The 27,479-nt window shown below is 45.8% G+C and overlaps 1 pseudogene; it reads left to right on the top strand.

The window, feature by feature from the left end:
- Nucleotides 1–968: 968 nt before the first annotated feature.
- On the top strand, nt 969–25,981 carry LOC149344659 (uncharacterized; annotated as a pseudogene).
- The last annotated feature ends 1,498 nt before the right edge of the window (nt 25,982–27,479 follow it).

Genomic DNA, 27,479 nt, shown 5'->3' with positions numbered 1-27,479 from the left:
GGAATTGATAGCAGAGCTCACGGCAATCAGTACACCTCCGCCTGTTCGGAAATCGCGGTCGTATCTGTAAAACTTGTATGTTTTTTCGCAGTCTAGTATTTCGCTATTCTTTATTTTTGCTGAGAGCCAAGTTTCGGTGAGCACAACAATATCAGCCGAGCATGCATCGATATGTGACGATAGTGATGTACGTTTGTTGATGACACTTCGGACATTAGTGAAAAGAAGCGATATGTAGTCTGTTTGCGTTCGATCATGAGATAGCTATGCTGAGCTTGAATGTGCGGTGGGTGAACCTGGTGGTGTGATGTCTCTTTTTGGGGTAATTGCACTCCTGGCTGGTCCGATTTCGCATACTTCGTCAGTAGCTGCACAATAAGCGTAGCATTTTTTACCTATGATCAATTTGTTGTTGCGTAAAGAATAGAATTGGCCGCTAGCCTTGCCGAAATCACTAAGGGCTTTCCGCGATTTACGGGTTGCTTTACAAAAATCTTCGCCGATAGAAACGCCTTCTTCTTTAAACTTTGATTTTTGTGAAAGTATATATTCTCGAGTTTTATAGGACGCAAACTTAGCAATAACAGGTCGTGTTTTGCCATTTCCAAAGCTGCCTAACCTATGAGCCCTGTGAATCGCGACTTCCGAGGAATTCAGATTGAGACACTTCGAAAGAAAGTGTTGGATCTGGGCTTCCGATTGTGCCCACGTTTCTGACGAATTGTTAGAGATGCCATAGAATATTAAGTTTGTCGCGTCTTGACTGGTCCTCCAGCTCGTCCAGTCTGGACGCGAGCGCAACGCTCTCATTTGAAACAGCCTCTTGGACTGCTGCAGTAACATCGCTACTAGAAGGCATGTTTTCGAGACACTCAACCGCGGCTTCCAGAGCAGTCATCCTACAGGAGCCATGCAATTTGGCCAATCACTTTCTAAAACGCGAATGCAAACCGCTGTTTGCAAAGACCATGATCTTGGCAAGTGCAAATGAAGAGAGGAAACGTGAGGTCATCGAGGCAATCCGAATTATATCTGGCATGGAGGGTAACTACCTAAGTTCCCCATCTGTTGCCGTCACCCGCTGGGTGATGGCTGTGGTGCGTAAAGATAAAAAATTCACATGACTGTAGCTACTCGTTTGTGTTAGTAGGGCAGAGTTGATATGGTTACGCTGTGAAATACCCTGCCAAACTCCACAAACACTTGCTTCGTGATCATGTTTTCTTTTTATTTTAATCAATATATTTTTTACCTTTCAGTGCGTAATGCGCTACCCTGTTTTTTTTTCTTCCGCTCTTATGCTTTATAAAGTTTTTTTGTCACATGCTCTTGTTTTCTCTTTTGCAGTGGAATTGAATAAAGCCTCAGTTGGAAGATTCCGCTCAACCGTTCGTGTTGTCTTTAACGCTGTCCACATCAAGCCAGGCAGCGTGCGTCCTTCGTTTGCTGCGGGTAACTGCATAATTTACAGTTTCTTTCATGTTATGCCTGCGTTGTAGTGCATCAATTCGCGAACGGGCGGCCAATATTTGCTACGGTCGCCGCCGCCTCGTAGGCTGCGTGAGTATAGGCTAGAATATTTGGTTGGCCTTGCTTAATGGCTGCAAACGTCGCATTTGCTGAAATGGGCCATGCCATTGCTGAAAATTGTTCTTTTTTGGCGACCGCCTAAAATGCGCGTTTCTAAAAACATTTTCGCCTGACTGATGATCGTTCCTATCGTCTACTGTACTGTTAAGTGGTGGCTCAAGAGCAGGAGCAGCTCGCTGACAGAGCTCAGAATACAGTAAAGATACGACGCTATCGCGATGTCATATTTGCTGGCGCCACGGCATGTTTATTCAAGAAGAATTTCTGACTTCGGCGTGCATTACGACAGCAACGCGAAAAGCACCGCCACAGTTGCCACTTGAGCCAAAATCAGTGGAGAATTGCCAATTACGGGGCAGAACAAGCCCCACACAGCTCATGCAAACTGCAGCAAATGGCAGGTCATAGCAGCGGCGCTTTCCGTTCGTTGATCGCTTATTTTACCGTTTCGATGAGGTCCTTGGCATACGAGATGCATGTTCGCGGCCTTTCTTCTCACTGTTCTAGCCTGCTTTGGCCCCGCGTATATTCCAATGCACCAGTGTCCTTTACATTGTTCTCAGGGAGCACCAAAGTTCTGGCAGCCTAAGTTTCATTGTAATTATGAGTACGCTCCTTCTGCTTCCACTATGGCACCTTTTCAAGAAATGCGCTAGAATAGTTGCACTCTGAGCAATATTGGAAGTTGGGAATTTTTTTAAGGCGCCTGCTCAACGGGGGGAAATAATTGCCAAGTTTTTTGTGCTTCAAAATGAGATTGTTTGCACTGTTGATTAGCATGCACATTCTTCCGCATATCCATTTAAACAAATGTCCATCATAAGTCGTTTTTGCATGTTGCATCTAGAACTAATGTAAGAGTGTGTGGCTACGGGTTGCTAACATATCTGTGTGTTTTCACAAGTGCAGCAAGACTTGAGAAATGTATTTTTGTTAACCGGAAAAATGTGAATTCTGTCTTAGGTCTGAATGTTTTGTGATGCTCTGAAAGGTGCGAGCAGAACAGTAGCAGCTGGCTAATCATCAGAATCGGTACGATGCTCCTCAGCACTGTGCCGAATGAAAAATTTAGATTTGTTCCACAGAGAGTGGATTCAGCACTGCAAAATAATATTCTCAAGAATAAAAGCGTGACAAAGCAAACTTAGGTGACCAGTTGGCCATTGGCTGACACGCCCAGACTTAGAGAGCAGAGCGTCCAGAATGGGTGTTTTGCTTTATGGTCTGTAGAATACCCGTCAATGATAGTCTTTAACGCTGAGAATAGACGTGCTTGACATTTTCTGCATGTGTACCTCTGTTAGGTTTTGCCAAGTATGTGAATTGCGAATATCTGTCTCCAGCGATAGAATATTCACTAAATATTTTATATTCTTTGCGTGTTCGTGTCTGTCTTTTTCTGGTCCTTCGTTTTAGTTGCGCTGTTTCGTTCCTTAACGATGCAATACCAACTCGCCCACTATGCTATGTTGCTACATTTTATATTCACCTGGCGCCTCACATTGGTTGCAAGCTTACGCCTTCAAACACACATAGAGTGGCATGGAAACTGTGCTAATGCAATATATAGAACTTTCATGCTTTGTGCAAAAATTTAGGTTCCTTGAGAAGGATCAGCCTGATCATTCCAAAGGTATTTCTGTAAACAATCATACTAATTAGAGATAAAAGGGGGGAAAACCAGTATGCACCACCCTTTCGAGTGGCACCTATTTCTCTCAAGTCGCTACTGGTGATGTTGACGCAATCGACGCCATGCAGGGAGAGCGTCGCAAACAAGTCTAAGAATGATAGGCGGGCGCCAGAACACGTCAACCACATCTTTTGTTCCATTGCGTGAGATGTCCAGGATTTCTTGCTAGCTTTGATGTAAAAGTTACGTGGATCATTGAGCGCTAAAGAGACACAAGAGCTCCTAAAAGCTACTGTGCGAGTTTTGTACAGCCAGAAACAGATAGGGGTCATGGGAAGAGGAAGTGTTCACACTGCAATGGAGCGGTTGCAGGACTGTGATCGTGCAGTTTTGATTAGGCACCCAGAAAACGATTCTAAATAGATTACTTACCTGGTCTAGAAAGGCCTACATAAATAGGTGGTGCTTTTATGAAACATCGCTGAGCGCAAGTATAACAAAGACCACATTTCAAGACTAAGGAAATTACGACAGGACTGCCTCTCTAACTGTGGACCTTATTACGAAATTAAGATGTAAGCTCATTCATTGCTAGCTGATTGTGGAGAAGCAGTGTCAATAGGCCTTGTAGTGTATCTGTATCTTTGTGCCTGACATCGCACAATCTGTGTAACCTCATGAGAACACTGCTGGCTTTCATGTTTAAGTAGCCTAAGCATACCTCGATGCTTGGATTTCAAATACTTTTCCACCATGTACTACCCAAAGTTAATGTTGCACGGAAGCCCAGGCACTCCTGAAAACAAACGTGAATAAAAAATTCAGAGAATCCCAAAAATGAGCAAAAAGAAGCTTACTATGCCATGTATAGACCTCAGCTGGCATGCAATCATTTAGAAACCCAAAGGCTACAGAGAAATCCAGCTATCTTTCCCCAACTAAAAGTGGAGCAAAAAAAAAAAAATCTGCCTCTCCATATGTAGGGGAGAGAGAGGTGTAAACTGGGAAACTTTATTTTGATTTGTTTTTCTTGTCCATTCTACTGTTCGTAGCGGAGAGAGGGAAGTCGCTGGACTAAGATCGAATGACAAAGATCGAATGCGCACCAAGGCAAAACAGTACATGTTCTTCCCGACTCCTTGCAGAGAAAACGGCAGTTGCTGCCACTACTACTACACACAAAAAATGTTCCATGCACCCCTTATTCAAAACATATACGCATTGCATTCCCAGATGAGGTCTATGAGCCCACTGCGTCGGATATTCATCAGTACTCTGCAGCCTCAGTCGCGTTCCAAATGTGGATGTCATTTTCGACATCTAGCACTAAAGCGAACAGACACCTAGGCGCAGAGGCGCAATAAAACAAAACGAGCAACGAAAAAAAATTGCCTCAGATACTGGGAAAGATAGCGGGAGCGACCTATACAACGTGCTGGCCAATACGCGAGTATATACCGTGCATGAATCACAACGCGGACTCCGCATACGCGTGGTAAAGATAAATTTCTTTCCCACGTGCTAGTGCGGTTTCGACAGGCGAGGTGTGCCCATGCTATCAATGCTTGCACTTTAGGTCTCGTGACGAAAGAAAAAACAATACGAAATAAAACGCGGCTTCTTTCTCACTTTAAATCACTCCGACTTTACAGCCTGCCCCACAAGCCGCAATGATAGGAACTATGGTGAGATAATGTCACGAGATCAGTTAAGATTAAATTATTTCAATGGCCTAGGCGAACAGCACTAACATACATGTCCACCTAAGCATTTGCAGTAATTAGACGCCACGTGGTATTCGGTTGCTCATGTTTTGAGCGCCATTACAAAGTTTGGTTTGGTTTAGTTTATTGGGGTTTAACGTCCCAAAGCGACTAAGACTATGTGGGACGCCGTAGTGGAGGGCTCCGGAAATTTCGACCACCGGATGTTCTTGAACATGCACTGACATCGCACAGTACACGGGCCTCTAGAATTTCAAAGTGAAAGCAAGCAAAATATGTTTGGTGCGTCTGTTTATAGAACATCGCATAGTTCTAATTGGGTCCTAAACGCGCGTCGCGGCATGTGAAAATTCAGTTGGCAGTGGCGCCCGTGTACGGACAAACGGTGGCATTTAGGTTAAGTCATATATCTTTACGGCTTGCTGCCAGAAAAAAACACGTGGTGTATAGGCATAGCGGGAACGTGGTACACAATCGAGCTAACGTGCGCTTGCAAACTAAATTCGCAACGAGCGTCAGATATGCGACGCACGAAAGATGTTCACAGTACAGCGCGCGACTGTATTATTACGCCCGCGGATCGCATATGCTATTGAGAACTGCTGGCAGTTTTGTAACAATATGTTAGAATAATTATTGCTTACCTGAAGTCTTGGGAGTCCGGAACGGGATTCATGCTTATGCGTCCAAGCGTTAGTGAAGAGAGCCGAATTTACGCACACAAAACTTCGTCAAGTTCGCCGTGATCGCACACTACGACGGCCAACAAAATGGAGAAACGCTCACCACGCTCAAGCAAAGGTTAATCATCGCTGCGGACGTCGAATGCTGCGCCACTATCGGAATTTAATGTTAGCTGACTAGTTGCGTTAAGACAAATAGCAAAAAAGGACCAATAGAGATCATGTACGCACTTCACATAGATTTTATCGGTAAAAATAACAGCAGGAAGAAGCAAATTATCTGCCGACATAAAAAAAGTGTAGTGATGATAAAATTGGTATAGAGATGTATTGATCTCTATCCCCGTCGAGAGTGAGCGCCGAGGAGGCAAGGAGGACCCCGCTGGACGCCAGGCGGAGACGCGAGCAGCGCGAAGCATGCGATTCATAGATCTCGGTTCTCTGCTTTTTTTAGTCGCCCGCGCAAAAAATGGAAATCAGTTCTCGTGCTATTTTCATTTACTTCTGAACACGTCTTCTTGAGCCAACTTCGGTTTCTAAATTGTAACGGCGTATGCAGATTGCCACTGAAGATTTCAGATTTTTGAACTAAGCATCATCTCTAAAATATCGCGTCGGTAACTGTGGCAAATCAGCACATAACAGCGTGCCGGTTACAAGCGGTGTATAGGAGTCCTCGGCCAGCCGCGCCGGCCCAACGCACAGCCAGTTTCTCGCTTGGCATCTGGCTGGCCTACATGGCCGGTCCGGAGTCGGTGACCGATTTGCTCCTATGCGCCTGGCTCCTCATTTCACCCTGAGCACTTTCCAAGATCGGCAAGTCGATTACATCGGCATTCCGCCATTAACATAAGCCGAGCACGGACCAATGGTCGGCAGTCGGGCAATTTTGCTTTGGATCGACGCTGACTGCGTTGTTATCCTAGTGTGTAAACGAGTAAAAGTACAGTTTGTGAGGAAGAGCAGACTGTATTCAAGATAAGGCGAGCCCAGCCTGCGCGTCATGCCATGCAACGAGCTCCACTCTTTGTTAAAGCTCTGTGAACGACCTAACCGCGGGGATGCAATTTTATTGGTTTATTTTAAATACTGTTAGCCTCATAGGACATTGTGTGAGGAAGGAGGGGGAGAAATTTTAAAACACTTTCTAGCTAAATGAACAGAACGATGTAAAAATAAAAATGCAGTTCATGCCGAAATTACGTGAGCACATCAAAAAAGAACCGAACAATAAACTTAATAACAGCGAAATGTGAAAAAGAGGTGTGCAAAACACGCTAAAGCACAAGAACAAAATAGTATAAAATGCTCGTAGCTCATGTTTCCAGCCCTTAATAAAGCAATCATGACACACATAATTCATGAATGGCTGAGCAATAGAAGACAAACAGATGTCAAAATAACATAAAAAGAAAAAAAATCGACCGGAAGTGATGAACGCAACCACAGCGGGTTGTTTTGCCCGGGTCGCTTCCCTCGCCGCTCCGTTGAATGCGCTGGAATCGAATGAAAGCCCGTGTTCGCTGGTCCAAGTGGGTCGCGTATGTCTCCGTTGCTAGAATGCGAGATCGGAAAAAGTTTAGAATATTTAGGTTTACCAGTCTTTCACATATCAGGGATGACCGCTGATTCGAAAGCCCATGAAAGTACAGGGAACAAGGGACCCCGTTGCGAGCAGTGCAGCAGCGACAACAGGCGACGCAGCTCCGTGTATGCCGTTGTGACGTCACGTAAGCATTCAATATGGTGGTCCCTTTCTGTGGGAAGGGTTATTCGGTCTCAATCACGGCCGTGTTTTTTTTTAAATATAGAATTTATGCCGGGCACTCAGTTATTTCATTATTTACTTAAAAACAAGTGTCATGGCCCCTTTAAAAGCTGCACGCTGCGCGATAGCGGTATCAAAACTCGCCACGATATATTACTGTGAGAGCTTTTGCGTACTTGCTAACTCGGAATCGGATTGGAATGAGAGTTTGATTAGATTGTGTAATGCAAGACAGTGGAGTCAGATCTAAAATAAAATCAGTGTTGGAATGGAATCAGAATTGAAATAGATTGGCGAATGATAGAAGAATGCTATTGCATTTTGACGACATCAGTGGCACTGATCGCCGCTATTCTTTTTTTCTTCACAGCGCTAGGTTGACATGTGATAAGTACATCACGTCACCCCGGGCCAAAGTGCATAGAACACATATAGCCGCCAAGCATGTTGCAGTGCGGCTTCGCCGCAAACTAAAGCTCTGGGCTTTTCGCTGTTGGAAGAAAACCAGTTAAATGTCCACAGACGGTTCAATTCTCCTCCTGGGTGCAAAATAAGTTGCTTCAATAGGGCCTATATCTTCGCGTTCGTGTGGCCAGGCCAGGTAAGGCCAAATTCCAACAAATATATTACTCTTAAGAAGCAATCATACGTGACGGGAGAACACTACAGAAAGACGTGGACAAAATAAAAAAGACGACGGCCGAGCTGTCTATTTAACCCTAAAATTTTATGGGAACGCCAGAAATGTGCAGTGCGACATTAAAAAAGCTCACGTGCCGGTAGAGGCTAAAAGATGGCAATGCCCGTCGAATGATCTCTCGTGTGTGGCTTGAAAAAACTCAAGTGGTGTATGGCTGGCCGAGAGTGAGAGGCTACTGGTGCACAGATGTACTTTTTTAAAGAAAGATACGCGGGAATTTTATTTGTGAGCAGTTATCTCTGTGGCGAAGTTGCTTTCGATGAAAAAGTCTTCAGGTTTCTTGCAGACGAAGGCGAACAGAGCAGATAAAAGAAAAAGATTGTCGGCACTGCCCTATATGTACCGCTTGTCATTCTACCTTCTGGGACCATTGCACAGAGGCGATTTCCTTTTCTCTCTGATGCACAAACATAGAAGAAGCTAGGCCTTTTTGGTCTCTTGAAATACCTGTTCTGAAATGGAATGAGCTTTGTGATTTGTACACACTTGATTGCGTATTAAATCGAGTGTTCGTGCCAGAAAATATGCAACGGGCAAAAGAGATTACGCTTTAACATCTCGTGCAGGGAGTGCGATGATGATGATGAATTTTATTGATGCAAGAGCAGCTCGGCCAAAGATCGCCAAGGCGCAAGTGACATCGGTCTATACAAGGTGGTGTCACAAGCCAATTTTTTAAGCGTTTGATTCCAGACAACTTGAGCACCAGGCCACGCGCACTTGTACTCGTTCTATCACCGCTGCGTACGCTTCGGCAGTGGAGACTGAAACCCGTACTTCCTCAGCACGGGGCAGGTTCTCAAGCTAATAAAAGATTAAAGCACGGCTGCAGCGCTGCTTCGCTCATTCTATTTTCTGCCAGCTGTAGATCGTGTAGATGACCCCTGTTTTTACCGTTGCTAGAAACCTACTTTATTGCAGATCTGAGCGCTACAAAAAAATTTAAGTTTCCTTTTAAAAAGTGTCATTGTTTCCTTGATGTCGCTCAATTAAAAAAAGAAGCAATGGTTTTAAAGATACCATATAAATCCTCATGGGATGGCATTGGCACCGTTTGGCCTCTCTGCGCAGTGTATTTTGTTTACACCCCCGACATATAGATCAGCATGTCGGTTTTAAACTCATCGATCATGGTCTGCGCTTGTACTGTTCTCCTGTTTTGCCTCTCTCTCTGCAGCTCACAAACTCGCCCAGCAATTTCAGAACATCGAGCCTCAGGGTAAAAGGGAACTGGCAAGCTTCACTCTCCGGTGGAATTTTAAGTCAGCGCCAGTGCTTATGCACATCACTGACACCTGAACAAGTGGGCAAAGCACTGAACTCAACGAGAATCCGACTGTCCGCAACGGCGGAGATTCTGCCGCTCGATAGTGCACCTTTATATACTCTCTGGATACGGAAGCCTCAGAAATGCTGTCTTCTAGACGTTTTAGGCTCCCCCAGATTCTGCAGCCAAAAGCGCAGCAATCAACACGGAGTCAGAGAAACTGGCAAGGGTGGCCGCCACATGAAACTCATTTATTCATTTGGAATTGCAACTGCTTTATACGCATCCTGAAGCAATGGAATGACAGCAGCAGTAAGCATACTTGCGAAAGATTACGAATTAATGCTGAGAAAGGCAAGCCCTTTCTTTGACAATGAACATGACACCAAACTCACGCAGTTACTTCTTAGTGATAATATTTTTTTATGCTTACGGCATCTCTCGAGTTAGCTCATCTCGTCGTCTTGCAATGAAATGGCATACTCTGTTTTTGGAACACAACGCAGTCGCGGAAGTTTCTGTGCTGAATGGCCATTGAGTACCCGGACAAATTTCTCGCTCGTTGTTGTGCTCATGCACCGGGGCAATGATGCAGCGTCCCGCTTGTGGCACATATTTCTAGCCAGGAGGCAGTGGAAAGCCATAAAAAACGAAATCTTAGCGCTAAAATATGCTTTTCGGTATTTTGTACCGCATCTGTGCTTTTGGGAAGTAGCGTAGGGCTTCGTGAGCTTGCAATGCTTGTTTTGGTTGCGTGACATGGTGTGAGCATGAAGGAGCGTAGCCACCTTCTTTTTTTCCCTGGTTTTCTGGGGATCCCTTTCTTCAAGAGCGCAAAAAATGCAAATATTTTTGTCAGTCATTGAACTAATCCACCCAGGTGGGAGTAAATGGCCTGTCCTCTAGCATCCTTCCCAACCGAGATTCGACATACTCCACTACATGTGACGTGGATATATTCGCTCCTAAACTTATGCAGTATTTGCGCTTAGCAGTTAGAGTAGATCTGGGACAGATACTCATTCTAAAGGATACGGAGTACTTACGGTTGGCACAGCGAGGCGAGCAGATATTCCGCAAAAACGCGGCGTTTTTGTTATGAATAATGGGAGGTGTTAAACCTCAACGGTTGCCAGTGCTTTATAGGTTTGTTGGCACTTTGTAATCAAAAAGCACGTTTTGCTGCCAGGGGTCTCGTTCCGTTCTCGTCTAGTAAGGCGATGCGCTGCGCCGTTACCGCGGTTTTGTGTGTACGCATGACGTCTTGGTCTTGCCACATTAATAATGTGCATTCGTGAACTAGTTGGTTCGTGATCGTATAACTGAGCAGCGGAAAGTGAACAAGGAAGTTGAAGAAACATACAGACGAGGACGACGCTGCACTGACAACTGAAAAATGTATTTGAAAAACCGCATATTTATCTTGGAAAACAGGCATTCCTTCGGAAGATAATCTATCATCTTCTGCTTACGCAGGTACTTGACCTCTTTTTTCGATAGGCAAACTGATGTCTTGCTGACGTATTGCTCTCCCGAATCACGGATGGCCCAGGCTTCCAAGATCTCTCGTGCCAGCTGGTTTTTGTTTTTTTTCAGCACCTGCACGTGGTGAAGGACAGCGGGGCTTGTTTGCTTTTTGTATGATTCGCTATCTCTGCAGTGGATTGCAAGGTTTGTTTCGCACTGCCTTCTATCGCTGTGGCGTGCTCTCTCGCTCTGTCATTAACACACCTCCTGGTTTGTTCGATGCAATGCCTTCCGCAGAAAAGGGGATGCAATACACGATGCCTTGAATGCACTAAAAATTTCGCTCTGTGCACGATTTTACATGCGGATTTGTTTTCTTCTCCACTGACAAAAAGATTCTCAAAAAGATTCGAAAGAAATACAACACCGGTATCATTCCCTCGGCGCCTAACAAGGCGAATTTGACGAACCGCAGCTGTTACAACTAGAACTGGATTATCAGAGCTGTGGCAGTTACTAAGCTATACACACAAATGAAACTAAGCCAGACGCTTGCCAACTGCAAGAGTGCACTTTTCCAGCAGGGATTTGCCTTGGCAATAGCCTACAGTATCATTTAGTGAGATTTCCTGCGCTTTTGAAAAGTAAAGATCCGGCATGAAGGCAGCCAGTGCCTTTATTATATGAAAAAATTGTATAAGTGAACTGATAGTATTACCTGTTTTTCCATAGAGCCTTGTCAGAATCATGGTCCTCGTAAGAAAACATCAGTTTGAATAGGAATATGTACACACTGCATGTGCACTGGTTGTCAATCGTAGGCACGCTAGCCGCATTCAAGAGGCGTATATTATTATAGGATTGTGAGATCTAATTACCACTAGAGCAATATATTACATGTTCAACCATAGATGTTTCTGCTCAGAGGTACACCCAGCGTCGATGGGGAAAAAAAACTGCGCATCCAACTGAACATGCCAGCCCTTTTAACAACACGAGACATGTCATGAGTAATGCTGACAGAGAGAATTAATGCTGGGCTGCATAGTTACCATTGTCAGTGAAGCTGCGTACACTGTATAACAAAGAGCCGACACACTCTTTCAGAAAGAAACAGCCACTTGGTCTAAAATCCAGAAAAATGTAATTAAATATGCCACAAAACTTTTCAGAAGATACAGTCGCAAAATTCGCAACTGTCCATAGCTCTGCCATTCGCCCAGTGAACTCTTTTGTCTTACTTACTAAACTCATTTGTATGGTAAATCCTCTCCTGTGCTAGCGGCGGCCACCCTATTACCACAAATCACCTAGGCTCTGATTCTAAAAAGGTCCTTACTATACTAAGGGCGTCTGACACACCGTAAGCCAAGCTGATGTAAATTCTGAAACGTCTCCTATTAAGAAGCCCTAAGTTAGGGCCTCGCTGGTGCTTCTCCACGCTTCGGTAGCCGGCATGTTACCTTCACGCTTCCTAACCCTGCTCCTCTAACTGATGGTAAGCTTCTCTGCAAAACTCTGCACGCGGTACAAGTTTTCTTCACGGCTATGGCGTGCCCGTGCGCAGCTGGCGCCATGCGGACGAGCGCAGTGTTTGTTTTTTTTACTGCCGCCTGTATGTGTACGTAGAGACGTCGCTCTTCAGCTTTTCCGAACACGCCGTTCCCCAGTACGTCCAGGTACTACATCTCTGTGCCGCAAGAAACAGAGGATAATGCGGGCAATGCCGTCCGTCACCCAGGACGCTAGCTTTGAAAGCTGCGTCATGCTTTTGCGCCGCGCATGTGAACTTTTTCATGGCCGTATGTAAGAGCTGCCGCGGCTGTGTATGGCCGATAGGCTCAACCCACTGGAGCAGTACAACGACTTTTCACTTTTCCAAACAAGCTGTGCTCGCTATTCTAGAAGCAAGAGCTGCAGCTCCGTGTGAGTGCAGACAATAAAGGATCTCGGCTACTATGGCACTGACGCACCTCATCACGCTCCGGTTTTACGGCAGTGGCGCAAGGCAGACTGTGGTAGGAAACCTGGTTAATGTTTCTCCTGCTTCTGCAGAAGTATTTGAGAAGTGACGCAAATAAAGTGTGTCCATTTCTTTCTGAAGTACGTCCCCCTGCCGAGTGTTTCTGAAGCAAAGCCGACGATGACAAGGTTTTACGTCATCGGAGGTTTCCTCGGTGTTACTGGATATATTGACTGTACGAATATGCACATAAAAAGCCCCGTGGAGGCAACGCTCAAAATGCACAGCAACAAGAAAGGTTTCTTTTCGATAAATGCGCAGAGAAGTAACATTTGTTGTTCTCCGATATTTCACATCTAGTATAATTTTTGCCGTCGGCAAGAAATGCAAATGTGTCTCCAGAAGAGTGCCTGTTTGAGCGTGACGGATTGCGGCAACACTGAAAGGCACACATCACGCAATGATGTGCATGTCGTGTTATGCGCAGTAACGTGTCTTGCCATTCTTCCGCAGGCAGAAGTGCGAAACAGTAATCAGATCAGATGAGAATATATGGAAATGCGTGTACTGTCTGGCTTTGACAGCTTGTTTTTTTTTCACGCAAAAGATCACACGCAGCACATGGATGCATGCACAGAACATCTTACACAAAATTCTTTGAGTCTGGTGTAGGTTCACCTGTGCAGAGTAGTTTACAAGGCAACAGGACACACTGCAATTGCATGTATACATAGCATTATGCACACATGCCACAAGTCTTGCAATGCCCCTACTTCCCGCAGCTATTTACCGTCAACCTAGCATGCATGGGGCTCGGGTTGGCATAGCTGGCTGACCAATTAGCCCTGGCACGACTGGCCTAGTTACTGTTGAGTGTTTAATATTATAGCGCCCGGCGACGCTATAAAGCGCAGGCGCTGAGATCGGGGTTCCCGCGATAGAATAAAATAAATATGGACAGCGCGTGCTCGGAGCGCACGCCCGGCACGGGCTGTTCGGAACTAGAAGCCTGCCACGCTGGTCATCTTGCTCTGGTGCTCCGCTGCGACCCCGCAAATCTTCAACAATTTGTCGCTAAGTAAAGTGTTTCTCTCTCACATGCCACAGGGGTCTGAACTTCTTTTTCATGTTTCCTTTACGGGCTGTCACAGGCCCCGAAATTTAGTTTTATGACGCTGTGTCAAGTTGGACCTGTTCTGTTCACAATAACCTCATCTTCTGTAACAGCCGAGAGATCGTTTGGTACCAACAAAATGCAGTACCTAGCGTCCTCCTTGGAGGTCAAGGACATGCATGCTTACCCTTCCTGATGACGCCACTCAAGAACCCACAAACATGCGCAAAGAAAAGGCATGAGAAACAATTTTGTAGGAAGAATGTGTGATATGCAAGGGTTAATTATATTTCTTGCTCCTAGCAGGTACAACAGTAGGCATATTAAGACGCGGAACTCATTGGAGGGAGCACTTGGAGTGTGGAAGAAGCGATTCTATGCCTGGGAAAGAAGCTAGATATAAAGACGGAGCGGTCAGCAGCCATCATCACGGCATGCGCGGCACTACATAACATTGCGTGTTCCCTGAGAGACCCAGTTCTAAATGGCGAAGGGCCTGAGCCTGAAAAGGTTGACGCAGGACTATGCTCCCTGACACCCTTCCGGGCGCCCAGCTGAGAGCACGGCTTATTCAGCGGTGCTTCACAAACAAGCGGAGTGGAGGTGGCCATGAGACGGGCTCTGATTAGAGGCAAAGTTGTTGGTTTGGTTTGGTTTATGGGGTTTAACGTCCCAAAGCGACTCAGGCTATGAGAGACGCCGTAGTGAAGGGCCGTAGTGAAGTTGTGTGTTGAATTGTTTGCAATTGCAAGTGAATATCAGCATGAACTGAAAATGCTGTAGGAATGCAAAAATGACCTGAACAGTTGATAAAGGCTTGAAAGGCAGTGGCACAATACCAGGACAATGGCATTATTCAGTGCTGCTTTGTAGAGGGAGCCTCGAGTTGCTTGGCGAGTACAGCTTGCCTGAGCTTCTGCGTTTCTTCTTTTTCTCGCAACACACGCATGTTAATCTCATGAATTGCATTTCTTTTATGGCTCTCATCAGCATATTGCTGCTCTTTTAGCACATGCTTATCTGCAATCATTTTAAGCCTTGATTAATGTCCGATGCGCCTGCGTCCGCTCATGATCTGTAGCCTGAAGCTGTGCTTCAAATTATGTCGACAGAGCTTGGTTCACTGCAACAACCCGACCATTTTCCCTATGTTGAACCACTGGCTCGGTTCCTGTGTCGTCGCTGTGTGTAGGCCGGGGGATTGCCTCTTCCTTTCAGATGCCAGCCCGGCATTGCTGACCGCAGGTGCTGGCGAGCTGTGGACTACATCATCCACCGTGTGGCTGCCATTCGCGTAGCTGACTTGTGTGTATTCTCCAAGAAATTGTGATAAAGCATTTGAATACCTTCTAGCAGAAATCAAGCAAATATATGTCATTGAACAATACCAGACCTCCTTTTCTTGGTGTCTTAAGCACAGACGTGCAGCCCATCAGTGTGCACAGCACAGCACTGTGATCTAATCTACAGCATCAGACAGCAAATAAGGCACAAAAAAACATTACAACTACCTTTTCAGACACACGAGCTTCTCCAGCTGTGTTGCTGCGGGAGCTCGAATACTGTGATTTTACAAATAGGCTGAGGAATCTTGCACATGCAGATGCACATTCCAGAACAGCTGCCTGCAGTCCAGGGCAACAGAGCAATAAGACATTTGGAGTATCCGAAAGGCCCGGAAAGCGGCAGAACTATTTGGATTTAGCCTACATACGACGTACAGTCCCGCTCAATATGACTCGCAACACGCATCAGGTGGTACGAGCTACTAACACGAATCGACGCTATTCGGGTGCTTCTGATATGTTCTGTATATACCTGGCGAGCAGCGTACCGGCGTGCATTGTTCTGTGCAGCACAGCGTATTCATTTTCTGTCGAATTCAAACCAGGAGAAGGTGGCCGGTAGAGCTTCGCAAGTCATTATGATAGCGACTGTGGGAGCGTGGTAAGCTTGTTCGTAATCAGTTCAGTTTTTGCGTTCATTGCGCAGATTCTACTAATAAAAGCAAAATACGTGGCGTGGATAGCAGTACTGAAAAAGTTTACCAAACGCACCTTGCTTGCAAAGTACCTTGCAAAATATTCAAGTATTTTGGTCTCGGCTTGAAGCAGCGAAGTACGCCGACGACACACGGCGCACAGAGCAGTATTTTTTGCAGAAGAACCTGTTTCCCTGATGAATGCAACATTTTGAAAACTTTCAGCGAGGACGCGAACACTAAAATTCGTATTACGCCCAGATATATCAATACAAACGTAGGTTCACAAACGCAGTCAGCTACTGGCAGTTAGCAGATCTGTTCGTTATTTCATTGTTTGAACTTCGATGATCTTTTCGCGTTCGTATCACTACCTCCGGTTTTCTATCTGTGTAAGATGTGTGGTTCGGCTGCCTTCCGAAATTAAGTTGTTAGTCACCGCAGGTGTGTCCTTCTTGTTCTCGTCCGTTTCATGCCAGCTTTGTCAGAATGATACTTGCACACCACCACGCATTCCGGAGGAGATTAGTTATATAACAGTAGGTACCATTCTTAGCACCTGGTGACATCGACGAAGTGTGGGCTCCTGCTCCCGAGTTCTGGTCTGCTGGCGCAGCAATTTCAGACTACGGGCGCACCGCTGTGCTTCATAAATAAACCTGTATCGGCCCATTAACTGCCAATAAAAGTCTCGCGACGAGGTAAATCTTCTAGCAGCCTGACCAAGGTCAGGGTCGAGGAGTTCTAAGGAGGCTCCGAATGGACGTCCTCACGAACACCTCGAATTCTATTCCCCAGCCAACAATGTGAATGCGCCTGTTTAAAAGCGGGCGCTGCTCCTGATTACGCCAATGCTTTGAGCATCCATACAGTATCATCCGTGTTTTTCTTCTGCAGAAACGACCTGCTAAGTGGGGCTACGAGGAGCTTTTTGGCCCATTAACCAACCACTTCGATATGTGGTCAGAGCTCTTCAGATACGATAACTTATAGAAACGAGATCTACTGCCTTCAATGTTCATTTCACAGTACTTCAAAGAATTGAAGAGGATCATAATCCGTGTAAATATGGTGCAAGGCCTGGGTCAGATCCTGTGGCAGCTGCCACGTTTCTATGTACTTCGACCGCTGCGATTGCCTCCAGCTACACTACAACAACACTGCTTCTCGAAGTCAAGTCCCGGGTGCCAGACTTGACTCTGCAGCAGCGTCTCCTCAATAGGGACATCACGTTTTAAAAGGACTTGGACTTGGGTTTAGCAGCAGAATCAGCGCTTCGGCAGCTCGCTAAACTGAGAGCGGCTTAAGCCTACTCGGCACAAGTTCTGGTGACGCGGAGCGATGATGTCAGAAATGCGCAAAACGGCGTTGATAAGCTGCATCGTATAGTACATACCTTTCTGCTTCAGATGTTCCGGAAACTAGGCCACTTTTACATGTCGTCGGGACAGCGACGTGCACAACAACTGATAGACGGAGCACACTGAAAAGACCTGCATCTCAAAACTCAAAAGCACTCCAGTAGTAGCATCGGAATGGTCTCCAAGTACCACCGTGCGGATGTTCAACAAGAGCGAAATTGTATTTAGAGCGGATGTTCGCAGGAAACGAAATTGCATTTATACGCCTTGGTCAACGCGTCTGCTTACGGCACACCTTGGAATGTCGAAATTTCTGGGAAGGCTCGAGCTTCACAGCAGACCAAGCTGCGAATGCAATGATGACCCAGAAAAAAGCATCCATATCTAGGTCAGAGCCTGGAAAGTCCTGTGGCACAATGTCAAGAATTGCAAGTGTTGTGGGGATTCGCGCTATCTCGAGGGCAGCCTGTGCTGCCCCTTTACGTCTGCTGCGAAACCCTGTCCGCTAACGGAGGCGTGGTACGGCTCTGGACGCCACCTAGCCAACCGCTGGGCCCTCCGGTCTCGCGGGCATCCTGGCTGCGCTCCGTGCGGTCGTGCAACTTGATTCGCTGTTTGGGCTGCGGGGGTATGACGTAGGCGCAAAGTTGTGCCTTCTCCGGGGCCGGTCGCGGGAGTGCAGGGGGGGAGTTTGAGACAGGCGTGCGGCGAGGACGGCACGCGAGCCGCCGCAAGCGGCAAGGTACGTGAGCGACCGCTAATCGCTTTCTCCGAGGCCTTTGCCGATGGGCATTCGCGTGCGTTGTTGTACAGGTCCCCAACAGCTCAAGCCGAGAGCCTCATGCCCCGCCCTTGCGGAACCTGCCAGCGCCCGGCGAAGCCCGCCCAGTAAACGCCGCCACTGGCACGAGTCAGCCGCGGCTCTCACTAAAATTTTCCCACCGCACCAGCCTTCCCACTCCAACCAATGTCCGTGTGCGCATCTTCTGCCGTCCGCTGTGGGCTGACGGTGGACGCGAGGTGAGCACGAGTGGAAGGAGGGCAGTACAGTGCTTGTGTTTTTATCGTAATTGTCTGCACAATAAACACGTGTTCTTTAAACGTGGTACCCTTTCCGTCTCGGCGCTCGAACCACACAGTGGGTCTCTCTCTTCGCACGCCCCGGGACATGTAAGGAAGCCCACTCTTGGACTATGTACTGGCCCCGTGTGCGAAGGGATTGAAGAAAGCACCCACAGTGTTCATCAAAACAAGACATCATGTTCTTGCAGGGACTAAACCAGACATCCCTTGGACAGTTGATATCTAATTCTCCGGATCGAAACCAAAAACGCATGCCGGTATGGCTCATCTCCGGAGTACGACATCAGATGGAACTTGGGGTTACGGCCCAGACTGCACAGCCGCCATGCATCTCTCCCCCTGCCGGAACATCTCCACCAGTAACATTCCCATTCTTCAGCCGAGATTACCGACGATTGTGCCACCACTGGCGCGGACTGCATTTCGGCTGTACCGAACCACGGCAAAGGATGCTTGTCGACCGCGTGCGAAGGTGCAAAACCTCCGAGGTGAGAGTCGGTTCCAGGCGGGAGCAGTTCGCACCCCAGATTTCTCATCCTCCGAGACTGCCGATTTTCCAGGCGTCGCCAGGGTTCCACCCGAGGTGACTGACGACGTTGGTTCTACCGTACTAGTTACGGCATTTTATCAAGGCTGATCAGATATCCCACGTCGTCACAGTAAATAGGACTGAAAAAACTCGCAGTAACACCCGGGCAACTCCGCGGCATGCATTTAGCAATAGAAAAAGGAATGTTACGGAAACTCATTCACGCCTATCCTCCGCTGCGGCCTCGCGGTTTGTCTTCAGCCTAGCGCTGCCGAAACTGGGGAACTACCTGGCGCTTCCGTCACATGCGCTCGGCATCCTTCGCATTCACTGTAGATCACCCTGTCTAGTTTGCGCTTTGCTGATAGGTCACGTTCGGTCACCACAGGTTTCTGACGAAACCACCGCTTCGGTTGTGCAGCGGCGGCACGCTTCTTCTACGCTGCGGTGAAATCCTGGTATATAGTGGGCTCTGGTTCCATGGCATGTCTAGAGGCTCCGAAGATCAGAGGAAGACTGGCAATGCAAGTGAATTCGGTTGGCTCCTAGTGGCTTCTAATGGCTCTAAAGGGCTCCTAATGGCTCTGAGTGGCTCCGAGCGTGTTCTGAATGGATCTTAGAGATGGCGCTTTGGGACGTCACGCCTCTTTGTGCGCATGACGGGACACTCTTCGTAATTTTAGACTTTTGCCTCTATTTAAATAAAGCAGTTGTCTTTGACTCCATATGCACTGGTATCATACAGTTTTAGACTCTGCATCTTCAAAACGCATTATTTTACACCATTCGGTTATAGATCGTCACAATTTTGTCAAACACTGTGATGGTGTAACCCCTAACTGGTTGTGATTTTACGGTTTCCATTTCCCGGTGTCTGGTGAGACCCTTTATGGTTCGCATAAAATCCGAACTACTAAGTCATTGGGCACAATGCAGCGAGAAGGAACGGTTATCTCGCGAGGTGGGTGTTGGAAGATTAACACTAGGTGCCCAAGGTTAAACCACAAATGAGGTAGCACAGCAGAAAATAGACAGCATCGTTGAACGCACCGAGAGATCAGAGTAAAATATCGTACAAAGAAGGTGTGAAGAAATTGGGCGACAACACATGGGCAGCTAAAATATTTACATACTTCTAGAAAAGAACGTTGACTCTTAGTGGCGACGAAACTGACCAGTAGGTATGCAGGAAACAAGGACGAAGAAATCAAGAGTTTAGTTTTAGGTAAAAAGCGTAGAGGTAAGAACTGCGTTAATTCAATGGAGAAGAAGCGCACTGTAGGACTATACAGAAATTGGAAATGAGTGTAGTAATGGGTGTAGCAATGCTTTCGCGTCATAAAGGCGTTTCTTTCCTTCTCGAGGTGGAAGAACCATGCAACCTGGTTTAAAATGTACTCTGTGCTTGTCTGAAGGCGGTAAAAGGAAGTCGAAAAAAAAGGGTAAAATTCAACTCCTTGCGCACAAAGGTAGAGACATTTTGATGATTATGTGTGTGAATGTGAAAACATTAGTTAGAAAGGATAAGGAGAGGGTTAAGTTGGGCAGTTTTACGTCTTTTTCATAAACAACGATATTCAGCTATGGCAGCAAGTGGCTCCAGAGTGCGTGGTACACGGTACCACATGTACACGGAGACATTAAGAGCCATCGCTAAGTTTTGCTTTAAGCGTCAATTTCTTAAACGCAAACGGCTGATGCAGAGTACTTCCATAATATAGCGATGTCAGGAGCAGGCGAATAAAAATGTGTTTCAGGAGAAGAGTCCGCAGACTCACTGGGCTCAGCGGCACCAAGCCCAGCGGTCCGGTACGTGACTATACCACCCACACCCACCAATGCACCAAATTCTCAGATCATATTTGTATTTCTCTTATTGATGATTCTCGTTTTATTTTCATGCCGTTTGTGAGACATTGCATTACTTGATTAACATTACTTTCTGCTGCTCTGTTCATACTTTTGTTTTTTTCCTCTACGCTTCAATGTTCAATTTTGCGTTTTGTATTTTTCTTGCAATAACTCATGTGGTTTTATCAGTTTTGTTGTAGTTTCTTGAAGTTGTCGTTTATTTGTTTACTTTTGGTTACATGCCTGTACCCCCCCCCCCCCCCCCCCCCTATGTAATACCCTTGAACTGAGGACCGTTAGGGTGGCTTTGTATAAATAAATAAATAAATACGACTCTCGCTCGGTTCCGTACTATAATTCAGTATAAGGTCCCATAAGCAACCTACTCTGGAATACATTCACACCGATATTTGATACTGAGTTTTCTAAAAAAGGAACACTAACGCAAAGAATAAACACAATGAATGCTTTGTGAGATGAACAAATGTGCGGATTAAAGATGCAAAACTCAACAGGGCAAATAAATTGCCAGGAAATATTTCCGCTTTCTGAACATTAACACATGCATATCTGCAAATCTACAGAAACCTTCTGCTTTCAAACTGTGCGAAATTGAGAGGCAAGGGAGTCTTCTGTTCGACCTGCTGAACTCCAAACACGAAGGCTGAGATGACAAATGTGACGTCCCTCCGTTCATTGCTATGTACTTCTCTGTACCTTTCTGCAGTTCCACCGCTTTCAGCGCTGCACCCAGTACGTCCGTACCTATTCACTGAGACCTCTAAGCAAGGTGCAGTAAACTAAATACTTCTGTAGCGTGGCTTTTTGGGCTTGTTGGTACATGGTTCCAATACATTGTAGCGCAGCAAAAGACGAGGACACAAGAGACGAGAGACGAACACCACGAGCGCTAACTTCCAACAAATTTAATTGTCCTGAAGCATCACATTTAGACGGTAGAAAACAGGAATCACGTGTGCCAACAGTATCAATTCCTTAGAAAAGTGAGCTCTTTATTTGAAAGGAGAATGGAAGGTGTACTTGCACACGCGCATACTGACCTATTAATCTTTTAAGCTTCAATGATTTCGAGCGTTACCCTTTCTCTGCTTTTTCCTATTACCACAATTTTATCAAAGAAAGGCTTACAGGTTTTTGACTTGCATGCGAGAATGTGATCAACCAGCGATCCGCCTTGCCCGTTTCTGACTTTGCGGGCGTGTTCCATTAGGCGATTGTTCAGACATCTCCCCGTCTGGCCGTTATAGTGTTTCCCGCATGACAAGAAAATTTTACACACAACACCTTCATCGCACGTGACGTAAGGCTTCTGGTGCCTAGTTGCGCATCCGCGCGCTTTGTTGGTGTTGGTTTCTCCCAGTTTGCACAACGTTGCAAGTGTTTTCGGCGCCGGGAACACGACGGTCGCATTCACTCGTGGACCAATTCTTTTCAAATTGTGGGAAATCTTGTGTAGATATGGTAACACAACAAGGTTCTTCCGTTCACGAGGAACCGGATTTGGGTGACATTGATTTTCCGGTTTCAGTTTCTTAAGTTTTTCGGCAACATAAACTTGAACATGGGCGGTGTACCCGGCATTAGTCACCCTTTTCGAGTGCTATTGAAAACTATCGCTCATCATGTGCGGACAAGATTTCCGGAGAACATTTTGAAAACATAAATTGACAATACCTCTTTTTACAAGTTTTGAATGAGCGGAGTGATATGGCAAGAGCAGCTTGTTGCTCCGCGGCTGGTAGACCCAGCATCTGTGATGAGCGTGAAAGGTGAAGTTAATATCTAAAAATCTAATGGAGTTATTAATGGGCAATTTCCTTTTAAAAAAAGCGGTTTAAATTGTTCTTTCATGATAGTTAAAAAGCTATGAGCCTTTGGGCCAAGTTAGCCGTGGTCACACTTAACAAGCATAAAAATGTCATCAACAAATCTATGGACTTTGATTACGTCGAAGCTAAGTGGCTGGAAACAGCCTTGTCAAGTTTGCATAAAAACAGATTACTCTGAATCGGCGTTATGCACGACCCGATGCATATCCCTTCTTTCTGAAGGTAGGGTTTTCCTTCCCAGTTAATGAACGTTGACGGCAAGTAAATGGCTAAAATTTCTAAAAAACTGCTCGCCGACACACCCGCCGAGTTCTGGAAAGCAACACACCCGAATTCATCTATGCACTCCTCTACACAGCACAGTACCTTGTAGTTCGGAAGCGAGTAATATAGATACTTAACATCCACAGAAAATGCAACAATGCTGTCATCAGAGCGCGACCGAACGAAGTCTAAAATTTCGTCAGATTTCTTAACCATAAAAGGGTCGTCGAAAGGTAAAAGGTTAAGTTTGCTTTGTAAGTACATTGAAAATGTTTTTTGCCGTGTGCCAGTTTCAGAAATGATCGCCCTGAATGGTTTTTACTTTTATGCGAAGCATACTACTTTAGCTACCACTTCAGCCCTTCACCGTGGTTATGCGCCTCCAAATCACGTGATATATGACGTCACACCACGTGACACGATGACGTCACGACAGTAGAGAAACGGGGGCCCACCTCGCGCCGTCGCTGTGGTTGTGCGCCTCCAAATCACTCGATACATGACGTCACACCACGTGACACGATGACGTCACGACAGTGGAGAAACGGGGGCCCACCTCGCGCCGTCGCTGTGGTTGTGCGCCTCCAAATCACGTGACACGATGATGCCACACCACGCGACACGATGACGTCACGGCAGTGGAGAAACGGGGGCCCACCTCGCGCCGTCGCTGTGGTTGTGCGCCTCCAAATTACGCGTCACGATGATGCTTCGCATTCTCCAGGCTTAACCAAGTTAAGTCTCAGCCATTTTTTTAGGGGTTTTTGCACTGAAAAACATGTCTAAAAATCTTTTCGTGAATCGCCTATTTCTTTAGAAAGCTTGGTAAGGTTTAACTTGTTGCATAGCTCCTTCGCTTTGGTTTTTACTTTTGACATTATTACTTCGTTGCGGCAGTTAAATATAGGAGACACGGCTTCGTCAGCCTTGGACTTGTAACGTTCACAGGATAGAACCGCAAAACCACCTTCTTTGTCAGCAGGCAGCACGACCAGGTCCTGTTCCTTAATGAAGGACTCGACGCGCTTGAGGAGCTACCCCTCAAGCTACCCCTCAAGCGCGTCGAGTCCTTCATCAAGGAACAGGACCTGGTCGTGCTGCCTGCTGACAAAGAAGCGCCTATCCTCAATAAAATGTGGGCTGTTTGTGCTTTTTTGACCAATCTCCAGAGCACGCTTATAAGGTGCAACGATACTGAACAATGCATGCGCAATCTTTGGTAGTCTTTTTCGTTGCTGTGGATGTATGCATTTTCTTTCCTTCTTTGCAAATGTATAAGTGATGTTACTGTATGATGTTTTATTATGCGTCATGCTCTGTTCAATGTATAGGATGCCTGGGCTCCATCAGGCGCAGCACTTCTGCCGTTGCATCTAAGACCTCGGTGTCTGAATGAAAGATATGAATATCCCTTGGATACGTTTGATGTCGAAATGTAATGGACAATAAAGCAGTTTTGTTATCATTTTCACGGCTTTTGATGTCCTGTAGTTTATTGTTCTGCCAAATATGGGAGAAGTGTGTCACAATAGAATTTGTCTACCTTGTTTCTACATAGCTGCCAAGCAGCTTTAACGAACCTTATCCTTTCGATGACAATAAAATGGGGTGAAGGCAACGAAGTCTGCTTAGGTGAAGCCAGTCAACGCCATTTGGACAAGAACTTGATAATAATAAACATCTTGGCGATGAAGCCTGATGACTCCGGTTGCGCCCTTCGCAAGGCATGACCCTTCTAGGCTTGGGAAATCCATATGCTTCATTGAGTAAGGACACTTTACCTCCATAATTTCATGGCTGCCTTCTCCTGGATCCCAGACTATTCTATGTGGTGAGGCTCCCAGCCACAAGCAAGCTGTATTTACAGCAAATCCACAGTAAAAAACCTGCACATCTTGTTGGAGTGCCTGCATTGGCGTCACATGTCGGCGTTTGGCTTGCTACTAATTTGAAATGCCGTGCCTGAAATTAAGATATCAAGAGCACTCATCTACACTGCACTGAAAAGCGACACCTCCAGTTCACACAGAAAGGCTCTAGTGAAAGCAGAAATATGACCATTAAGTAAACCATGCCGAATAATATTAGCTGTCTTATAATTTTAGATGTGTTAAACTTTGTTGCGTCAGAATGAAGCTTTTGTATCGAACCGCAGAGGGACGGCAGATTGGGCGAGTTAGTGTTCCATGGTGACAAGAAAATTCAAACAGCGCTAGACAACAGGACCAAAAAGAGAAGACAAACAGGGCGCTGAACTTACAATTGAATTTATTTCAAATAAATTCAATTGTAAGTTCAGCGCTGTGTTTGTCTCCTCGTCTTTCTGGTGCTGTTGTGTAGCGCTGTTCTGGTGCTGTTGTGTAGGCAACACAGTGCTGTGTTGCCATTGCCACCGAGTGTGCCACTGTTGTTCATTCTTTGTTATTGTTATCATGAGATATCGAAACTAACCCTGGTCCTAACGACAACAGTGCAGCACTCGCGGAACTCCAGAAACTAACCGCAGGCCAAACCCAACTAATAGCCGAAGTACAAGGACTGAAATCCCAGCTCACTACTACGGATAAAACCATAACCGATTTAAGCAATCGTATGGCCGACCTGGAAACACACTACCAAGCACTACATCCCCTTCGAAACGACATTGAAAAGATGCAGGCTGACACAAGCAACATGGCGCGTATAATCCAGGAACTAGAAACCCGCATAGATGACGCTGAAAACAGGTCACGCCGTAACAATCTCATCTTCTATGGTATCCCTGACACTACTGATAGCGAAACGTGGGCAGAATCTGAAAAACTAATCATTGATGTTTGCCGTAATAACCTTCAAATAACTGTGGAACCTTACGAAATAGAAAGAGCTCATCGCCTCGGTCGTCACTCACAAGATAAAAATCGTCCCATAAACGTGAAATTCACAAGTAGCAAAACTAAAGAATCCCTCCTATCAAATGGGCGAAATCTGAAAGACACGGTTTATAGTGTTGGAGAGGACTTCTAGCATGCCGTTCGTCACGCGCGAAAACAACTTGTTGCATTTGCTAAAGCCAGGTCTGCCAAATTTTCCTTGCGATTTAAAACACTTCACATCGGCTCGAACCGCTATATTTTTGACACTTCATCTAACACCGTAAAGCAACTCGCGTAGCAATCGTCCCTTCGCCCTACACCAATAAAACGCCAGCGCGCGACACCCTCAAATGTTCTCTCAAATGTTCTCTCGTTTTCCGTGATATTCACTAACATCCGCAGCTTCCTCCGAAAGCGTGAACTCATATCCAACGTAATTTCGTCATCCAGGAGCAATATACTTATACTAACTGAAACTTGGTTAAACAGTAACGTGTCCGACGCTGAAGTTTTAACTGACTTACCCGAATTCAACGTATACCGAAACGATCGAAAAGACCCACGGGGGGGGGGGGGGGGCGGTGTTGTTGCAATTCACCGAGATATATCATGCTCTAGTGCACAAGTCACATCTCATATGGAATCATTATGGCTAATTATTCGCACTCCCCCTGTAACAGTACTTCTTGGCGTTTGTTATAGGCCCCCCCCCCCCCCCCCCCGTCAAAACCAAACTTCTGTCGACATCTGAATGATACTATAAATCATCTTGTTGTTAAATACCCAAATGCTCGCATTCTCTTTTTCGGGGACTTCAATTATCCGAACATTGATTGGCAGACTTTAGGCACTTCCTCATTAACATGCAATACAGAGGCCAAGAACTTCATTGATGTCTGTTTAAATTTTAACCTTACACAGTTTGTCTCGGAACCTACTCGCGTCACGCATGCAACCGCAAACACCCTTGACCTAATACTAACTAATAGCGTTGAGTACCTATCATCCATTAGTTATCTTCCAGAAATCAGCGACCATAAAATCTTACATGCTATATTTTCATTTACCGCAGCTCAGAAGCACCCATCCAGAAAAACAATGAATCTTTACGATAAAGGGAATTACGATGCAATAACTGAAGACCTTAACATGTTTTTTTCAGAGTACCAATCCACATTCGACACTCACTCTGTTCACGAAAACTGGTTGATATTCAAAAATAAGTTAAATATGCTCTCTAATATGTTTATCCCCAGGGTATCTTTCCAATATAACCGCAATAAGCCATGGTTTACTAAGCATCTAAAACGTCTAGAAAACAAGAAGAAACGCCTATTTCGTACAGCCAAACACACTGATAATCAAGCCACTTGGGAAAAATACCTTGCATCTAAGAAATCATACTTACTTGCAGTTCGTAGCGCCAGGCGCTCATTTTATCACACTGACTTACCGAAGCTACTAATCAGCAATCCTAGACAACTCTGGCAGGTTTTAAATCCTAAGCACACTCATGATATTACACTCACTAACGACTTGCACGAAGCGGTTACTGACCATGAAGGCGCAGAAATATTTAATAACGCATTTTCATCTGTTTTCACGAGTGAATTTGGCATGCCTTCACAGTTACCATCGCTCAACACAGAAGCCATCATGCCAGCTATCACATTCTTCGCAGATGGTATCGCTTCCATAATTGATAACATGAAACTCTCATCATCAGCTGTTATGGACATGATTAATACAAAACTGCTTAAAAATGTGAAATCAACATATGCAGCCTACTTATCTTT

The sequence above is a fragment of the Amblyomma mixtum genome, chromosome 5 (genome assembly GCF_055824585.1).
Source record: "Amblyomma mixtum isolate Tamu chromosome 5, ASM5582458v1, whole genome shotgun sequence".
In the NCBI taxonomy this organism is placed as follows: Eukaryota; Metazoa; Arthropoda; class Arachnida; order Ixodida; family Ixodidae; genus Amblyomma; species Amblyomma mixtum.
This window is presented reverse-complemented; position numbering and strand designations above follow the sequence as displayed.